The following is a 19,386-nucleotide window of genomic DNA, read 5'->3' as shown; positions in this document are numbered from 1 at the left end:
ATAAATGTTGTCGTTTTTCTGAATGAGTCAGTATTGTAAACAAAAAATTCTGTGATATGGTACATGTAGAGTGACAGCAGAGATTTCTGAGACATCTGAGCAACATTCTACACTAAGTTCGTGAAATGGCACAGCATATCAGTCTAAAAACTCGTTTCTGGGGTAAGAATATGATTGGTGAGGCTACTGAGTAACCCCAAAATATAATGCCATGACAGATAATGGAACAGAAGTAAGCAAAGTAAACAATTCTTCGTGTTTTAGTGTCAGAGGCAGTCTAGATTATTTTTATAGTCAAGACGGATCCTTGAGTTTCTGCACAAGATCTTGAGCTTGATACTTCCAAGAAATCCTTCCATCTAACCTCTGCATGAAGAAGTTAAAATGATTGACTTCACTAACTGGCCATCTTCAGCCAGTAGAATTTCGCTTTTACGAGAATTCCGCATTAGGAGCTGTATGTGCTGCAGTTTCTCACAGTTAAGCGTTAATCTGTTCCCAGAAATAATCCATTTGATGTTCTGAATACCCTAGTAGCTACATGATTTATATTACATTCCACGCCTTTCAAAATAATACTTTTGTCATCTGCAAATAGGTCACTTTTTGTGTCCGCTTTGATGTTTAATGACAGGTCATTGACATATATAAAGAAAAGCATTGGACGCAGAACAGAACCGTCTGACACCCTCCACTTTACAAGACGCAAGACAGATTCAAACCTCTTCCCTGTTTGTTGACCAGGAGGACAACCGTCAGCTTCCTACTTTCCGGTTTCTTCCTGATCCAATAACGCACACAATCAAATGATTTTGTTAAATCGTGGAAAGTACCTACTGTCGTCGCCCGCCCGGCTAGATGTGCGGTCTAATACGCTGCTTCCCGAGCGGGAAGGCGTGCCGGTTCCCGGCGCGAATCCGCCTGGCGGATTAATGTCGAGGTCCGGTGTGCACGCTAGCCTGTGGATGGTTTTTAAGGCGGTTTCCCATCTGCACAGTTAATGGTGGCTGGATCTCCTTATTCCACCTTAGTTACACTACGTCGGCGATTGCTGTGCAAACACTGTCTCCACGTACGCGTACGCCATAATTACTCTATCACGTAAACATTTGGGGTAGCACTCGTCTGGTATGAGACGTTCCCAAGGGGTGTCACTGGGGGCCGAACCGCACAATAACCCTGGGTTCGGTGTGGGGCGGCGGTGGTGTGGGTGGACTGCTGTGACCTGCTGTAGCGTTGTGAACCACTGAGGGCTATGGGGGGATGAAGCCTCTCCGTCGTTTCTAGATCCTCAGTTCAATACACGCAATACAATCACACACCTACTGTCCTTACCCTACCATTTATCAATGCCAGTGCCTGAAGTACAAAATAATAAATAGCGTTTTCTGTGGATACTTCCTTTCTAAAGCTAAACTGAGAGCCTGGCAGCAAATTATTCGTACTGAGAAGTGCCACTTCTCACCTAAACGCTGCTTAAAAACAATTTTTTTTAAATACTGCTAGCAAAGAAATGAGCGGGTAATGGGGTACGTTATTTCCTTTTCCGCTTTACAAAGCGAATTTGCTAACTAGTATTTCAATGTGCTAAGAAACTGACCACACCCAAAAGACACATACACAGGAGACTGAGTAAGTACAGATGTATTGGTGTATAGATCTTCAGAAACTTACCTGAAATTTCATCACACCCATGGGATTGTTTACGATGCAATAACTGGTTCAATTTTATCTTGATAGCCACACAGACAAACTTGTCATCTTTGCTAGCTTCCTGTAGCACATGTGATGTAGTTGTCTCAGAACAAAAGCTTTAAAGAATTGGACATATTTGCCTGTACCAATGAAATTTTGATTTAACTCGCCAACTATTGACAAAAAGTGATTATTAAATATGTTGTGCAACTCTGATCGATCACCAACACATTCATTCTCACAAAAGAGAGTTTTATTATGTCGAACATCAGCATTCTGGACTGATACCTCCTTCACGATTGACAATGTCGTTTTAATTTTGATTTGAGGCCTTTCTAATTTCTTGTTGTAATGCATTGTTTCAGCCTGTACGACGTCGTTCCTCAGCACTCTGTTCATTAGCAATCGATGCTTTCCGGTTACGGCACGACTCCAAGCGCAGTCTCTTCTGTTGTGGTATTAGTAGCAGCCTACGCATGGCACGGTGGTTACCTAGCAAGGCTATTGCTAGTCTCTGACCAGTGTCAGAGAGTACTGGTAAGAGCCCATTACTTGTCCTCCGACAGCGGGCTCAGATAAGGAGTTACTACATAGTTGGTGCTCAATACGGCGAACCTCCATTGTGGTGGTCATATTTGGACAACGGGAACCTAGGCGACGAGTATGCCTGCCCTCACTGAGACATGCAACAATGAGTCACATGGGAATGCCTCACAAATTTGGGTATCGCACGATTCCAACAGCTGACCAAACTGAGACCCACAATGAAGCCTCTATCAGATGCTGATAACATTGTCTCTTACGAGTACGCGATACGCCGCATCTCCATATCCTTCACAGACATCACTCATTATCTGACACTGTTCATGCACCTTCCACTCCGTACGTAGCCTGCTAGCAACACTAAACACGAAAAACAGTAACGCACTTGGTGGGTGTTCTACCTGTCTCAGAGAACTGACACTCTAATTTTTTAATAAACGCCGATTGTGTGTACGTCTACAAAATTGCTTTGATATACGACCATGTCTTCAGGGTGCTTCACGTCTTTTTGTCAGGTAGTGTACATGTATGTGTTCTGAGTATAACGTTCATAAAGTGAATACCACGTTCAAGCTTTCTTCCTTGACAGGCGATGTCGCGAACCATTAAATAATATCTGACGGAAGTCGGCAAAGGACATGGAAGATCACTAGAAAAGGGCTTAAAAGGTCAAGATCAATACAAATAAAAGGTGGGTAATGGAGTGGAGCCGAATTAAACCGGCATGATTAGCTCAGGAAATGATACATTAAAAGCAATAGATAAATTTTGCTATTTTGACATCAAGGTAACAGGATATGGCCATAGTAGAGACTGACAAAAGCAGATAATACTTTTCTGAGAAGGAGAAATATTTTAACATATCATGTGAATTTAAGTGTTAGGCACTCTTTTCCTAATTATTTGCCTGCAGTGAAACGTTACGTCATAATGAAACGTGAACAATAAACATGATGGACATGAGAAGAACAGTAGCTTTTGAAATGTAGTATCACAAAAGAATGGTGAGAATTAGATTGATAGTCTGAATACTAATCAAGAGGAACTGGATGAACTCAAAATGAAAAATTTTACGCGACAAACTGACTGAAAGAATGGCAGATTGGTAGGACACATCCTGAGTAATCAAGGAGTACTTTGTTGATATATGGAAGTGTAGGGTGTATAAATTGTAGTGGGAGACCAAGGCTTAGTTACAGTTAGCCGGCTAAGAAGGATGTGGTTAGAGTGCTAGGCATAGATGAAGAGTCTTCCACGTGTAGACCAGCGTCGATAGCCCTACCAAACCAGTCTGAAGACTGATGATGAAAACAATAACAAAAATGAGGGCAGTTATAAACTAACTGCTACTCATTGTTTTCCGTCTCGTGTGGAATGTTCGTTGTTTACTTACAATTGGCCTCGCAGAAACGCAAAACAATATATAGCTACTATTTTTCAGGTTTGGTTCTTACACACACAAAAAGTCGGATAAACGCAGCGCACAAATTTTTGTTCTCAGTGATTGCTTATCTTTGGTTTCATAAGAAAAAAAGAGGTTCTCGTGTACTAAACAACGTTTAACAAATAAGATCTGCAGCTGGACGTAAAGCAGGTCAAAATGCTACTTTTTTCTGCGATGCTGTCGCTTTATTTGGCCGTGCTTGCAACTGTAAGTTCGACGAAAAAACCGACACTATGACAGATACTATCTACGTGACAAGGCAAAATAAATTTGTTCAGGTACATCCGACAAGACATGTTGTTTTTCGTATGTAAGTTGGGAGATCAGAACTCTTCGTAAAGATTAATACTTTCTTTGTGGAATATTGTAGAATTTCTAGAATTATCACAGGAATACATTTTAAAGAAACATATGCATTGTTGTATGTAGTATCCTGATGAGTTCAAATTATCTCCTTGAAATGAAGAAAATGAAACCAAGAGTGGTCAGCCGGCCGGTGTGGCCGTGCGGTTCTAAGCGCTTCAGTGTGGAACCGCGTGACCGCTACGGTCGCCGGTTCGAATCCTGCCTCGGGCATGGATGTGTGTGATGTCCTTAGGTTAGTTAGGTTTAAGTAGTTCTAAGTTCTAGGGGACTAATGACCTCAGAAGTTAAGTCCCATAGTGCTCAGAGCCATTTGAACCATTTTTTGAAGTGGTCAAATGGTTCTAATGGCTCTGAGCACTATGGGACTTAACTACTGAGGTCATCAGTCCCCTAGAACTTAGAACTACTTAAACCTAACAAACCTAAGGACATCACACACATCCATGCCCGAGGCAGGATTCGAACCTGCGATCGTAGCGGTCACGCGGTTCCAAACTGACGCGCTTAGAACCGCACGGCCACACCGGCCGGCCAGAGTGGTCAGAACCATCGGCTTTTGGATTAGCCAGTGTAATGAGAAAGCGGTAACAATCTGGCTTAGTGAGCGGAGATGATATGATGGAAAACAATCGCAACCAACAGTTGTTGTTTCTCAATTTTTCTTCAAGGGAATATCGAGGGTATTTTGCATACATACTGAATTAATGTAATGGAGCGTAGACATAGCACTCCTGCAATACAAAGCATAGAATTTAATGCAAAGTTTCTTATTATTTCATGTATCTTTTACTGTCAACATGATGAAAACAACAGAACCGTCTGCATAATTACTATTAATTCATGTAAATAAGTCAGCCGCCCGTTCAGCAGATGTTATCCCATTACGGAGTAGAAATGTGATCTGTTCTCTCACTTAATAGTTAGGCTACAGCAACATATGTAAAAATGAAATATGTTGTTGCAATTTCCGATAAATTGGTGCCTTGATCAAAACACAAACGTGAAAATTTGCTTCAGCACCAATAACAACAACCAAAGTAGCTGAACAGAACACAAATTTCACAAATACGCATTTTAATACAGTCATTTTTTGTCTATAAAATCACATGTACCCAGTATAAAAGCACTGTACGTGGCTAGCTTACAGTAACTGTTGATGGCAAATTTCTGGAAATATTACCTACAGTAAAACATGTAGGAGTAAGTATCCAGAGCGACCTTATGTGCAAAATCGGATGCCAGACTGAGATTCATAGGAAGAATCTTAAGAAAATGTAACTCATCCAAGAAGGAAGTGGCTTAGAAGGTCCTTATTCGAACGATTCTTCTGTACAGTTCATCAGTCTGGGGTCCTTACCAGGTGGGACTGATGGGAGAGAGAACATACAACGAAGAGCGGAGCGTTTCGTCACAGATCCGTTTAGTCGGCGTGAGAGCGTTACAGAGATGCTCAACAAACTCCAGTGGCAGACGTGTTACAAGAGGTGTGTTGTGCATCACGGGGAGGATTACCATTGAAATTTCGAGACAGCACTTTCCGGGAAGAGGCGGACAACATGTTACTTCCTCCAACATACACCTCGCGAAATGACTACGACGAGAAAATTCGAAAAATTAGAGCTAATACAGAGGCTTACCGAAGATAATTCTAGGGACGCGCCATTCGCGAGTGGAACAGGGAAGAAAGATCAGTTAGCGGCACTAGAACTGCTCTCCGCCACATACCGTTAGAGGGCTTGCAAAGTTTGATGTACATGCAGATGTAGTTGTAACATCAGAACTAGATTTAAGGAACATTTGGACTGCTACAGATTGAAACAATCAACAGCAGTAACACACACTAAAAACACAAGACACCTCTGAAATTGGAAGAAATCCTAGTGATTCTTCAGCAAATTGAAAAAGTAAAAAGTGGAGAACAGGAAACATTCATCCGTAATAAAAAAGTTAGAAAGAGTTTTCCTAATTAAATAACCTGGTTCAAAAGTCAAAAGGTATTTAAATTATATGAAGTTAAAACATTAACACAACAGATCAAGGTGTGTCACTTAAAAATGTAATATTCTGTAAATTATATTTTCACCCAAACGCTCCATACACAATTGATTAGCACAAAGGCTCTTCGCAAACGGCATATCTACCAACCTCTAAGCACATAGAGTAAGGAATGAGCAGGAACATGTTTGTGTTATAGAAACGAATGTGAAAATATCTTCATACGCCCCATACACGTAGCGCTGAACAAATCAAGCCAATGAGATATAGCTTAATAGACTTTGCACCAACCCCACTAGCAGGACAACAGAAGCGATGAAAATAACTGCTCCGTGGACTTCAATTTCTCTCTCTCTCCTCTACCGTTTTCTTGTTAGCTCAAAAATAAGGGATTCGACGTAGTTAATGTCCCATAATGGCTTGTTGTTTATTTCAGTGTCTACGGGATCGTTACAATTAAATATTCGCCACTTAGTTTCTTAACGAACTTCACTGATAAAATTTTTAGGCGTTTTCTGCTCGGAATATACATGAGAGGTATTCTATGTATTCTTTATAGGATCTAGACTGAAATACTACGCAGTGGGGGGGGGGGGGAGGGGGCATGAGGAAGGGGACCAACCAAGTTCACTAGGAGGTGAGTAATATGGCAGCTAGTGGGGAACATTTTTGTGGTACGACCAGATACCGAGTGCCAGTGGTGCCTGTGGACACCGTACTACACCCACACCTCTCGTTAAGATAGATCTGTTAATGCCAAAACAGTGAGGACACGGTATATCACATAGAAAGTTGCACAGTGCTGTATTAGTGAACAAGATCGTTCTTTCCTGTGTAGCTCCATCAGATCTTTGATTATATACACCGGAGTGCCACTGACACGCCACAAAACCTTCTGCTTTGGTACCGTGGTATGCCACTGTAGTTCTGTCTTGACTCCGAGGCGTACATTTCTTACAGGCCAGCTATAATTAGACTTTCGCTACTGGAGCCAGTGTAGACGGAAAAGTATGGGTATCAAACTTTATACGAATCGTATTTAGACTGACCGCTGCAGGATTTACGTTGTTATAAGTGTTACTGTCATGACTTGCCATTTGGTGCCGGTAGTGGTACGGCGACGTATGGGTGCAAGTCAACCGTCAGTGTGCCTTACAGTTGCAGACAGTCAACACGTGTCTCGACAACGTAAGCTGGGCTTTACACATAAATCAGTTACGTCAAAACAACAGCAGAAGTGCTGCTGCTGCTCGCGAGTATCGATGCACTACTCACGAGGTCACTCGCTTATTCCGTAACACATATGAAGAAAGCGAATCATTGGCCGATCGTTCCAAACTGCGTAAGCACCAAGATCACCAGACTAGAACCGTGCGATTTCTGGCCTGGGGGGTTATCTGGACGACAGGGTCTATCAGCAGGACACTAACACAGGTTCAAGGGTGAAGATGAACATAGCGAGGGAAGTAGCCAACAACGCACCTGAAATGTTTCCGGCAGCAGCATAGCAATCTCTAGCGGAATTTCAGGCTGTAGTGTATGTTGATGATCGTCACACTGAGCAACGTTTGTGACCTGGAACGTAAACATGATACGTAATTACTAAATGTTACCCTCTCATGTGAAATTAAATTGTGTTTCTTTCAGTCGTTTATTCGTTATTTCTCTTCCACATGTCCTTACAAACGTTTCCACAAAGGGAAATTACTGTCGGACGACCAGATACCATGTCCCAGTGATGCCTGTCGACGCCGTACTCCACCTGCATCTCTCATTAAGATAGGTCTGTTTTTGCCAAATCAGCATATCATGTGAAAAGGCGCACACTGCTGTATTAGTTACCAAGATCGTTCTATCATGCGTCGCTCCATCATATCTTTGATTGTAGACACAGGAGTTCCTTGCGGAGTGGGGGAGTGGCCATGTACATAAAAAACAATATTCCATTTGAGTCCATAGATGTATCACGGCACTGCACTGAACAGATATTTGAATGTTGTGCAGGGGCAGTTGAATTTAGTGAAACTAAATTGCTAATTTTTTTTTATAGGTCCCCTAACTCATGGCATTTCTGCTCAAGCTAGAAAGGGTTCTTGATTCACATTATAGGATTACCAGAAATTAGTTATATGTGGTGACTTCAATATTAATTTTGTATATGATTGTGCAAGAAAAAGAATGTTGGTAGACCTCCTAAATTCATGTGATCCGACTCAGACTGCGTTTTATCCATCTAGGGTGCAGGGGAACTGTAGCATATCCATAGACAATATTTGAATTCATTCTTCATTACTAGATGAGCATTCAGTTAGTAAAAGGGTGAATGGCCTTTCAGACTATGATGCTCAAGTTTTAACACTAAAGGGCTTTTATACTCAAACAAATGTCACATAAAATTACAAACCGTGTAGGAAAGTTAATCCAACAGCAATAGCGAGTTTTTTGAACCTCGTTAAGGAACAACAGTAGCAGGATATTTATAGTGCCGAAACATAAATTACAAATATAATGCTTTCCTTAACACATTTCTCATGTTCTATGAGAATTGCTTTCCATTAGAACTTTCTAAACGGGGTACTAACAGTAAAAGGCAGCGTGGGTGGCTGACTAGTGGATTAAGGATATCATGTAGAACAAAGCGGAAATTATATCAAAATGTTAGAAGTAGTCACAATCAAGCTATAGTAGCCCATTACAAACAGTATTGTAAGGTGTTTAAACATGTTATTAGGAAGGCAAAGAGTATGTGGTACAAAAGTAGAATAGATAATTCACAGGATAAAATTAAAACCATATGGTCAGTTGTGAAGGAAGAGTCTGATGAGCAGCACAAGGTCGGCGGTATAATGTCAGTTCGTAGTAAAAATATCTCTGTTACTGATAAATCAGATATATGCACAATATTTAACAATCATTTTCTGAGCATTGCTGGTGAATTAAATAAAAATTAGGTTCTACAGGAAATCATGAAACACGCTTGGCAAATGCCTTTCCGAAATTGATGTCTGAAATACTACTCTGTGATACGGGCAAGGGCGAGATTGCGTCAACAATTAAACCACTGAAGAATAAGGACTCATCGATAAGATGGAGTGTCTAGCAGAATATTAAAGTGCTGTGCTGCACATGTTAGCCCTGTATTTAGCCATATTGGTTTTTTTTTTTTTTAAGGAATGGTCAGTTTCCTGAACGAATGAAGTACTTAGTAGTAAAGCCGCTTTAAAAAAAAGAAAGAAAGGGATAACGTAGACAATTTTAGACCTATTTCTATACCATCAGTGTTTGCTAAAATTAACCAAAAGGCTGTGTATGTAAGTATAATTGATCATTTTATATCACACGATTTGCTATGAAATGTACAGTTCGGCTTTAGAAGTCGTTTAAAAACTGAAAATTCTATATTCTCTTTTCTCTGTGGGGTACTGGATGGGTTAAACAAAAGATTTCTAACGCTAGGCATATGTTTGGAATATTACTGAGGCGTTTGATTGTGTCGATCACAAAGTATTGCTCCTGAAGTTTGACCATTATGGAATATGGGGAGTAGTTCACAGTTGGTTCACCTCTTACTTTAACAACAGACAGCAAAAGGTCATTGTTCACAGTGTTGAGAATGGCTGTGATGTTGGGTGTAAGTTGGGTACAGTCAAATGTTGGGGGTGGGGGTACCCCAGGGATCAGTGTTACGTTCTACCTAACGTGGCGGAAGATCAGCATCACACAACAGTTATCGGAGGCGTACTTCCAGCTTCTTCTAGGAATGTTTGTGCATAAGGGGAAAGTAAAAACATCATTATAATACAGATAACCTCCGCGAATGTGATAATATTATCTAAATCATAGAGAAAGCAATGTTTCCTAGAATAGTAAACAGACTGGAAACATACTTTCGGGAAATATTTGCAGATCCATCGGCACCAAATAAACTCACTGGGTGTAATATATGTCACCATCTAAAAACAGCTCACTGCTCGATTGGGTACGCAGTGCATAGTTCAGATTCCTCTCTGGTGGTCATGCGACAGTACACCGCTGAGGGGCAGTGAAGTGTCGCTCGTTTGTATGAACTGACCGCAGAAATCTGTGTCGTCGTGGGGACGTGACAAAATGACAGGAAAATGTGTGCACGTGTCCATGACCACACTGTGACTCAAGCTGCCCTATTTGTTGATATATCAATGAGGACTGTACAACGCGTCTCTAAGGCACTGTGTAGCCTTTGAAACCTTTCAACATGGCTAAATAACAGCGTTCGTAAAAAAATATCCCAGTGGACAGCGACCGGAGACCTACCGTTTGTCAGTGACGTTCTCGGTAACAAAATTTTTCTCTTTCTTTTACATTCTCCTGGTGTGTTGTGGAAATTCTCGACTTTCAAGTTGACAGCAATAGTGTTCACATAGGCATATGTTCCTGGTCACCTTAATGCTCCCCAACCGGTCTGGTCTAGTCCACTAAATCACTCGATTTTAATCCCACAGGAAATGTGTGGGTCTCTCTGGAATAGCAGATGAAAGGCAGCAACCAACATTCTCGCAATGTGGTCGCTATACGGGATCTTGTCATCAACGAGTGTTTTGAGCTGGGTATGGCATACGGTACCTGAAGAAACTTGTAGACTGTCTTCCTCGCCTAATTGAGACTATTATCAAGGTCATCGGTTGTGTTGCACGGTATCAGCGTGATGTTTCCTAAGGATATCTCTATGCTTCTGCATTGTGGTATATATTCAGGGGTATGGGACTTCATGTCGTGGTGTATCGGTCTCTGCGTCTGTTGCGGTGTTGCGCTATTTGTTAATTCATTTTGTCACTTACGTGACATGGAGTTCAGTTTTATTTTAGATTCTTTTTCTTTTTTTCGTAAAATTTTTGAAATGGCCCTTGCGTGTTCGGGTTCTGTCACATCCAAATCAACTAAATAATATTTTCATCACATAGTAAATTTATAATGGTCTACAAATTAATTTCATTTTCTAAACATTTTTCATAAATCTGAACTGTTGTAACCATCATACAAAAATTAAGAATGTAAATGAAATATGTGTGTGTCTTATGTGCCAAAACAGTCAATGTATATCCCTGTATTGTTATTTACCTTTAATTGTTATATCATCATCTGCGAGTGCATATATGTTGGTACACTTCATATCTGGGGTTTGTTATCATATCCGTGAAACTCCCTCCCCTAATTCGCAATAAAACAAAACGAGCTGGAGTTGCACTTCTTTGGACTTGTTCGACGTCCTCCATCAATCCTATTCTATAAGGATATCGTACCTCACAGCAGTACTCTAGCAGAGGGTGCACAAGCGGAATGTAAGCAGTCCCTTCAGTAGACCTGTTGCTTCTTCTATGAGTCCTTTCAATAAAACGCAATCTCTGATTTTACTTCGCCCCTCCCCCCACCCCTCCCCCTTTCCGTCATTATCTATATCATCGTTCCGGTTTAAGTTGTTCATAATTGTAATTATTAGGTATTTAGTTGAATTGATAGCTTCTAAATCTGTGTGACTTACCGTGTAACCGAAATTTAACGGGTTTCCTTTAGTAATCATGTGAATGATAGTAAAGCATGAATCCACGTGTACAACTGAGACCATACTCCGTACGCACGGAATTTATTTAGAAGACGTTTGTGAGCAACCGTGTCAAAACCCTTCTGGAAATCTAAATGTACGGAATCAATTTGAGATTCCCAGTCGATATCACTCATTCCTTTGTGCGAATAAAGAGCTAGATGTGTTTCACAACAACGAATATCCTTCCGAATACCTTAACTTGTCCTCACTCACGTTGCTTGCGAGATTGACATTCATTATAGCACCATCTTTCCCGCAGGCTTCCATTGTAAGCAGAATCACCGCAGTAAAAGCAGATGCTATACCTCTTCGTCTATCGAGTCATGTTTCTGTTCCTGATGTCTCGTTTGCTGACGCCAGAGAGTCAACAGAAACTACAAAGAGCAGACTGTAACTTCATATTAAACAAGCTCTAGGAGCCGACTTGTTTATGCGTGTACATGGAACGATAGGGTGTGACGTTATCAGACAGCTTCCCAAGATCGTAGAATCACGTCAGCGTGTGTTATGGATCTTTCAGTCAGGAAAAGTTAGTCGAATTTTCTTCCTTTAGCACTAAGGACCACAAAATGTTTAATTTCAATCGTTCTACTTTCCTGTTCCGGTGTTTTTGTGATGATTTTGAATTTAAATGTCCTCTGTGTACCTCCCAGCACAGAGATGATTCGACGTGGATAAAAGGGTTGAAGTCGGTCGTTGTGGCCGAGCTGTTCTAGGCGCTTCAGTCCGGAACTGCGCTGCTGCTACGGTCGCAAGTTCGAATCCTGCCTCGGGCATGGATGTGTGTGATGTCCTTAGGTTAGTTAGGTTTAAGTAGTCCTAAGTTCTAGGGGACTGATGACCTCAGACGTTAAGTCCCATAGTGCTCAGAGCCATTTAAACCATTTTTTTAATTAACTCGGAAACGGTGCAGAGCACCGAATATTTTCTTAACGGTTATTTGTCAGCACAACCTACCGTGCAACACCCTTACAAGTTTCTCAGACTGTTTCTGACCACCCTGCATGAACAGTTCGGCTTGCTAAGCTTGTTTGAGTTTGAAATTATTATTTGAGTTTTTATAGGCTCTTATGGTGTCTCCAGCGTTATGTATCGAAACATAAAACACACAAAAATGCCTTGGACCACGCCCATGCCCGTGGAAGATAACTGGCAGACACTAAATCCTACATTGTATGAGCAGACATTATTTTCACTGTCATTATATGTACGGCTTTCAGCCGTCCGCGTCACGGTCAGTTCTTCCGTAGTACCCACACCCACACCCAGTTCTGCGTCCTGTACACCACGAACTACTCATCCCCCTCCCCTCTCCCTCCCCTCCACCGCGCCGCAGTCCTCCCTCTCCCGACAATTTCCAAGTACACCACGCCTTTCTGATTTTCACACAGCTTAACAAAAGATTCCTCTGGTATGGTTTTACAGATTAGATTAGATGAGATTAGTTTTTCGTTCCATAGATCCGTGCTGAGGAGAGCCTCGTGGATGTGGAACATGTCAATTTTTTTTATGAAAAGCTGAAATAACAATACTGGAGTAGAAGGAGTTGGCCACTAGTAAGTCTTTCAGGCTCCTTTTAAACTGATCTTTATTTGTAACTAAATTTTTTATGTTTGCTGGCAAATTATTGAAGATGAGTGTTCCTGAGTAGTGGACCCCTTTTTGAACTAAAGTAAGTGCTTATAAGTCCTTGTGCAGATCATTATTGTCCTGGTATTGTATGCATGAACTGAGCTGTTTGTTGGAAAAAGAGATATATTATTTAGGACAAATTTCATTAAGGAGTAAATATACTGAGGAGCAGTAGTTAGTATACCCAGTTCTTTGAAGAGGTTTCTACAGGACGTCCGCGAATTTACTCTACAAATAATACGTATTACACGCTTTTGGACTCTGAAAACTTTTGTTTGACTTGAAGAGTTACCCCAAAATATTATACCATATGACATTATGGAATGAAAGTAGGCAAAGTATGCAAGCTTTTTAATTTTTATATCGCCTATGTCTGCTAACACTCGAATTGCAAATACAGATTTGTTAAGGCGTTTCTGCAGTTCTGTGGTGTGCTCCTCCCAACTGAATTTATTATCAAGTTGTAATCCCAGGAATTTAAGACTGCCAACCTCCTCTATCTGCTCTTCTTCATACTTTATGCACATGTTGGGTGGAAACCTCTTACATACAGGTCCTGAATTGCATATAGTGAGTCTTTTCGAAGTTTAATGTCAGTGAGTTGGCTTTAAACCATTTATTAATATCCATGAAAACATCATTAGCAGATCTTTCTAGAACTACGCTTGACATACTATTTATTGCAATACTTGTGTCATCTGCAAACAAAACGAACTCTGCTTCTGGCAGTGTAACTGATGAGAGATCATTAATGTACACAAGAAGAAGCAGTGGCCCCAAGATGGATCCTTGTGGGACACCACATGTAATTTCTTCCCATTCTGATGATGACTGGTGACTTAATTCACTAGCCCCTTGCAGGTAGTGAGAGACGAGCCATCGCAGCGACGAATGCCTCTGAATTTGTAGGTTTTTGGCTTCCTGTTGACGCACGGAACAGATCTCCTCCTGCGGAATCGAGACAGGCGCCTGATGGCACAGTGCCGGGCTTCCGGCGCGTCTGCGGCAGAGGCCCGCGGAGAGCGGCGCGGCGCGGCCGCCGCGGCTGCCTGCCGGCTGGTTTATGTTTAGCTGGGCGCGGCGGCAGGTAACGCCGAGGCGGCCAGCGCCAGCTGGCAATCGATGACCCATCGACTGGCCTCGCCTCACCTCGCCTGCCGTGTTAAAGCCGCCACGCGCAACGCACCAGTAATGGCCACCGTGCGCAGCTCCCATCGCGCTGCAGCTTCGCAGCATTGCACCGGGAAGGCATAAAATCAACCCCAAGTCCGAAAATTACACTGATGTGCAAAACGTAAAGTCGAAAGTAAATTTCATATGATGTGTCCCAACCAGGTAACGTAGATCGATGAACGTGGACCACATATATTAAGCACTGCTACAGTATAATGCAGAAAGTAACCGAAAGAGATTCACAATGAGACTAACAAAAGTGACACTTCTGTTCGAAGAAAGTAATTACACTCAAGTCACCACCATTTATGATGGTCCCCTGAACATAGCGAAATCGTTCTGAATGGGGTGTGGGACCATCATGGATGGCAATGCATGCTCTTCAACGTGTTCCAGTGCTGGCTGCAACGTTAGTAAGGAGGTCTTACGGCAGGGCGTTCCATTCCTCCCACAGTGATTTTGACTACCCCACCGCACCTCACTCGTGCTTGATGACGCCCAGTCAGGGCAACAGGCATGCCAGTCGATACGCCGCATATCGTCTCGTTCCTGAGTTCCCCTACCTGAGCTTTTCGTCGTGGTCACACAGAGTCATCAACAGAAAAGAAATCAGGGTTGCATGCACCACTAGAGGGAAAAAGTTCGTTCTTGCACACTATTTATGTCAAATTGATGTGCTACTTAATTACAATGTGACATATGATTGATTTATGACCTTAAACTATTGTTATACACTACTGGCCATTAAAATTGCTACACCACGAAGATTACGTGCTACAGACCCGAAATTTAAGCGACAGGAAGAAGATGCTATGATATGCAAATGCTTAGCTCTTCAGAGCGTTCACACAAGGTTGGCTCACATGAGAAAAGTTTCAACCGATTTCTCATACACAAACAGCAGTTGACCGGCGTTGCCTGGTGAAACGTTGTTCTGATGCCTCGTGTAAGGAGGAGAAAACACTGGACTCGCATTCGGGAGGACGACGGTTCAATCCCGTGTCCGGCCATCCTGATTTAGGTTTTCTGTGATTACCCTAAATCGCTCCAGGCAAATGCTGGGATGGTTCCTTTGAAAGGGCACGGCCGACTTCCTTCCCCGTCCTTTCCTAAACCGATGAGACCGATGACCTCGCAGTTTGGTCTCTTCCCCCAAAACAATCCCACCCAACCCCAAGGAGGAGAAATGCGTACCATCACGTTTCCGACTTTGATAAAGGTCGGATTGTAGCCTATCACGATTGCGGTATATCGTATCGCGACATTGCTGCTCGCTTTGGTCGAGATCCAATGACTGTTAGCAGAATATGGAATCGGTGGGTTCAGGAGGGTAATACGGAACGCCGTGCTGGATACCAACGGCCTCGTATCACTAGCAGTCGAGATGACAGGCATCTTATCCGCATGGCTGTAACGAATCGTGCTGCCACGTCTCGATCCCTGAGTCAAAAGATGGGCACGTTTGCAAGACAACAACCGTCTGCACGAACAATTCGACGACGTTTGCAACAGCATGGACTATCAGCTCGGAGACCATGGCCGCGGTTACCCTTGAGGCTGCATCACAGACAGGAGCGTCTCCGATGGTGTACTCGACGACGAACCTGGGTGCACGAATGGCTAAACGTCATTTTTTCGGATGAATCCAGGTTCTGTTTACAGCATCATAATGGTCGCATCTGTGTTTGGCAACATCGCCATGAACGCACATTGGAAGCTTGTATTCGTCAACGCCATACTGGCGTATCACCCGGCGTGATGGTATGGGGTGCCATTGCTTACAAGTCTCGGTCACCTCTTGTTCGCATTGACGGCACTTTGAACACTGGACGTTACATTTCAGATGTGTTACGAGCCGTGGCTCTACCCTTCATTCTATCCCTGCGAAACCCTACATTTCAGCAGGATAAAGCACGACCGCATGTTGCAGTTCCAGCACGGACCGTTCTGAATACAGAAAATGTTCGACTGCTGCCCTGGTCAGCACATTCTCCAGATCACTACTCTTGATGAACTGTGGTATCGTGTTGAAGCTGCATGGGCAGCTGTACCTGTACACGCCATCCAAGCTCTGTTTGTCTCAATGCCCAGGCGTATCAAGGCTGTTATTACGGCCAGTGGTGGTTGTACTGGGTACTAATTGCTCAGGATCTATGCACCTAAATTGCGTGAAAATGTAATCACGTGTCAGTTCTAGTATAATATATTTGTCAATGAATACTCGTTTATCATCTGCATTTCTTCTTGGTGTAGCAATTTTAATGGCCAGTAGTGTACTAATTGATTTATAACCCCTAGGGATAAGCTGTCCTTCTGTTCTCCAAACCTCGCCCTCCCCCTCCTCCTCCCCCAACCCTCTCAGAAAATGCACACATTTTGTCATCCCTCCTGGATAAACCCCCATGCCTCCACTCTCCTCCCCCACTTCCCTTCACCCCTCCCCACTTCCCCCCATTGCCCACTTGTGAATATTATGAAATTACAATGAAATCCAGACCTTTAGCTGGTTACAGGCGTTGATAAATATCAACGGGGACAGTTTGAAATGTGTGCCCCGACCGGGACTCGAACCCGGGATATCCTGCTTATATGTCAGACACTCTATCTGTCTGAGCCACCGAGGACACACAGGACAGCGCGACTGCAGGGACTTATCTCTGGCACCCTCCCCGTGAGACCTACATTCTCAACTTACTGTCCACACACTAAATCTGTAGTACCCCTTGTGAATTGGCAGGAAAAAGACGCCATCTGAGGTGAGCTGCTGGAGCGGTAGGATGTAACATAGTGTCTTTATTTACTCACTTTATTTATTTTTGAGAGCGTTTTACTGTCTTCCACACTGCGCCTCCCCCCCTCCATCCTTACTTTCTGTCGACCCCCACGCCCCACTTTTTCCTACTGCATGCGTGTCCCTTCTCCTCCAAATTTGAAGACCGACTGCTCCAGTCTACAATACCACACCAGAGGATGCTCGAAGCCGTCGAATGTTGCCCCCACCCATCCCCACTTTCTGATGCCACCCAACCCCACTTGTGAAGTGGCGGGAAATAGAACGGAGTGGAAGCTGTTTTTGGCATCTTTATTAAGATTTAGGGTACTATGCAACTCCGTCACGGGTGAATGCTCATCAAGTAGTTTCGTATTTTGCAGCACTATTGTTTGACAGAAGGTTTCTCTTGCAATGTCCCATGAGCGCCTCATCTCTCCCACGCAAAGCATTTTGTATACAGGGTGTCCCATGAATAGTGGTCAATAATCAGGGACAAGACAGAAAACGTCCAGTAAACATAGGCTCTAAAATGCGTATGTTAAGAGCTGTGAGTACTTCTTTCCGTAGAAGAGATGTGTTTCAGAATAGCGAAGATGAAAAAGTGCTAATAACTTTTGAGGTACGCAGTTTAGAGTCAATGTTTACTAGATTTTTTTGCTTCAAATGCCTGTCCCTGTTGTCATAATTTTTACAAAACTACTCCGCTGCATGATTAATAACGCACTATTCAAATTAGACTACCAAATTAATTCAAATTACAAGCGAAGCTAGTAAACATGCAAGTAAGTGAAATAAATACCAACGATTGTGAAAATAACTAGTGCTTCTTAATTTCTTTTGTGTATGGTGGTGAAAAATTTGTGAAGGTGTAGAATCCCAAACGGGTTCGAAAACAGTACTTTCGCTGAAAGGCAGAGTCACTAGCACGTATACACTGGGCGACAGGCGATCTTTGCGAAGGCAGCAGGACCCTGGTATCGGCCACAGCAGGAGGGAGTAGGTCCAGCTCGGCAAGTTGTGAGGTTGAATTATGAGTTGCAGCGTAAAGAACACTTCCTTAAAAAGGTAGCGTTTGCAAGGCGATAGGAAAGCTTGTGGCACACAGAGCAAGAGAAACCTGGTGGACTGAAAGGAGGTCAGCAGTAAGTGGTGGGTGAGTTTTGTAAGCGAGCTCAGGTCTGGCTCACCAACACTGGTTTTGTAGCGAGGAGGAAAACTCGCAGATGCCTATGTGCAGCCGCTATCATCGTCAGAAATGTGAAACTAAACTCATGGTGGGAGAGAATTTTGGCTTTCTGCCTCCGCTGTAAGGGTGGCACGCATATTATTTAAGAAGAGGGAGGCTGCAAGAATTTTAATATATTTTTCATTGGACGAAACTCGGAAGAGCCACTGAGATTGGCTAACGAGAATACGGTGCCAGACGTACCAACAAAATTTTGAGGAGGAGTGTATAATAAATGAACCCTTGGTCCTAGAGCTTCAGAAAGGGAGCACTTTGTCTTAGAGTTCTAGAGAGGAAGCACTTCGTTTTAGAATTCCAGAGAGAGAAACTAGGTCTGCCTCTGTGTTTTCAGTAGACAACATTTTGGCTGACGGTCGTTTTGAGATTGTCTCAGAGCCGATCACGTGTGCTGGGGCCGAACTTGTAACATGCAGGTACTACTGCAGAAATTCTCTGCATTTACGTTTTAAAATGATGGTAAACAGGTGCAGAATTTGCGCATGACGTGACGAGGCGGACGCGAAGTTATTTGTTTCGAGTTAGGGTATTGCTTTTCTGAATTAATTCAAGCACTCAGTTAGCTAAACTCAACATATGCTTAGGCTAGGCTACAGGTGCTCGTATATGCTTTTCTGGGTCATTCTTTTAATTTGTTAACTAATGCAGCAATCATTGGTGGCTCATGTGTACGTAACAAATTGTATGCCGTTATAATAATTTCCTTTCTAATTCCATCCCCCACCCCAGTCCCCCACCTCTGTGCCGAGTTATTATAGTGTATTTTTTGATAATCCATTTTAATTATTGTGCAACTAATAATTACTTGTACTGTCTGTTCATTGTTTTGAGTCAAGTCAATGCATTTCAAAAATAAACAGGACTTTATTGTGAGTTATAGTTTCATTCGATAGTTAGACGAAACCCTTCCTCATTATTTCTAAGCGAGCTATGCTACCCAT

Source organism: Schistocerca cancellata, chromosome 2 (genome assembly GCF_023864275.1).
Source record: "Schistocerca cancellata isolate TAMUIC-IGC-003103 chromosome 2, iqSchCanc2.1, whole genome shotgun sequence".
In the NCBI taxonomy this organism is placed as follows: Eukaryota; Metazoa; Arthropoda; class Insecta; order Orthoptera; family Acrididae; genus Schistocerca; species Schistocerca cancellata.
Note: the sequence above shows the minus strand (reverse complement) of the source record.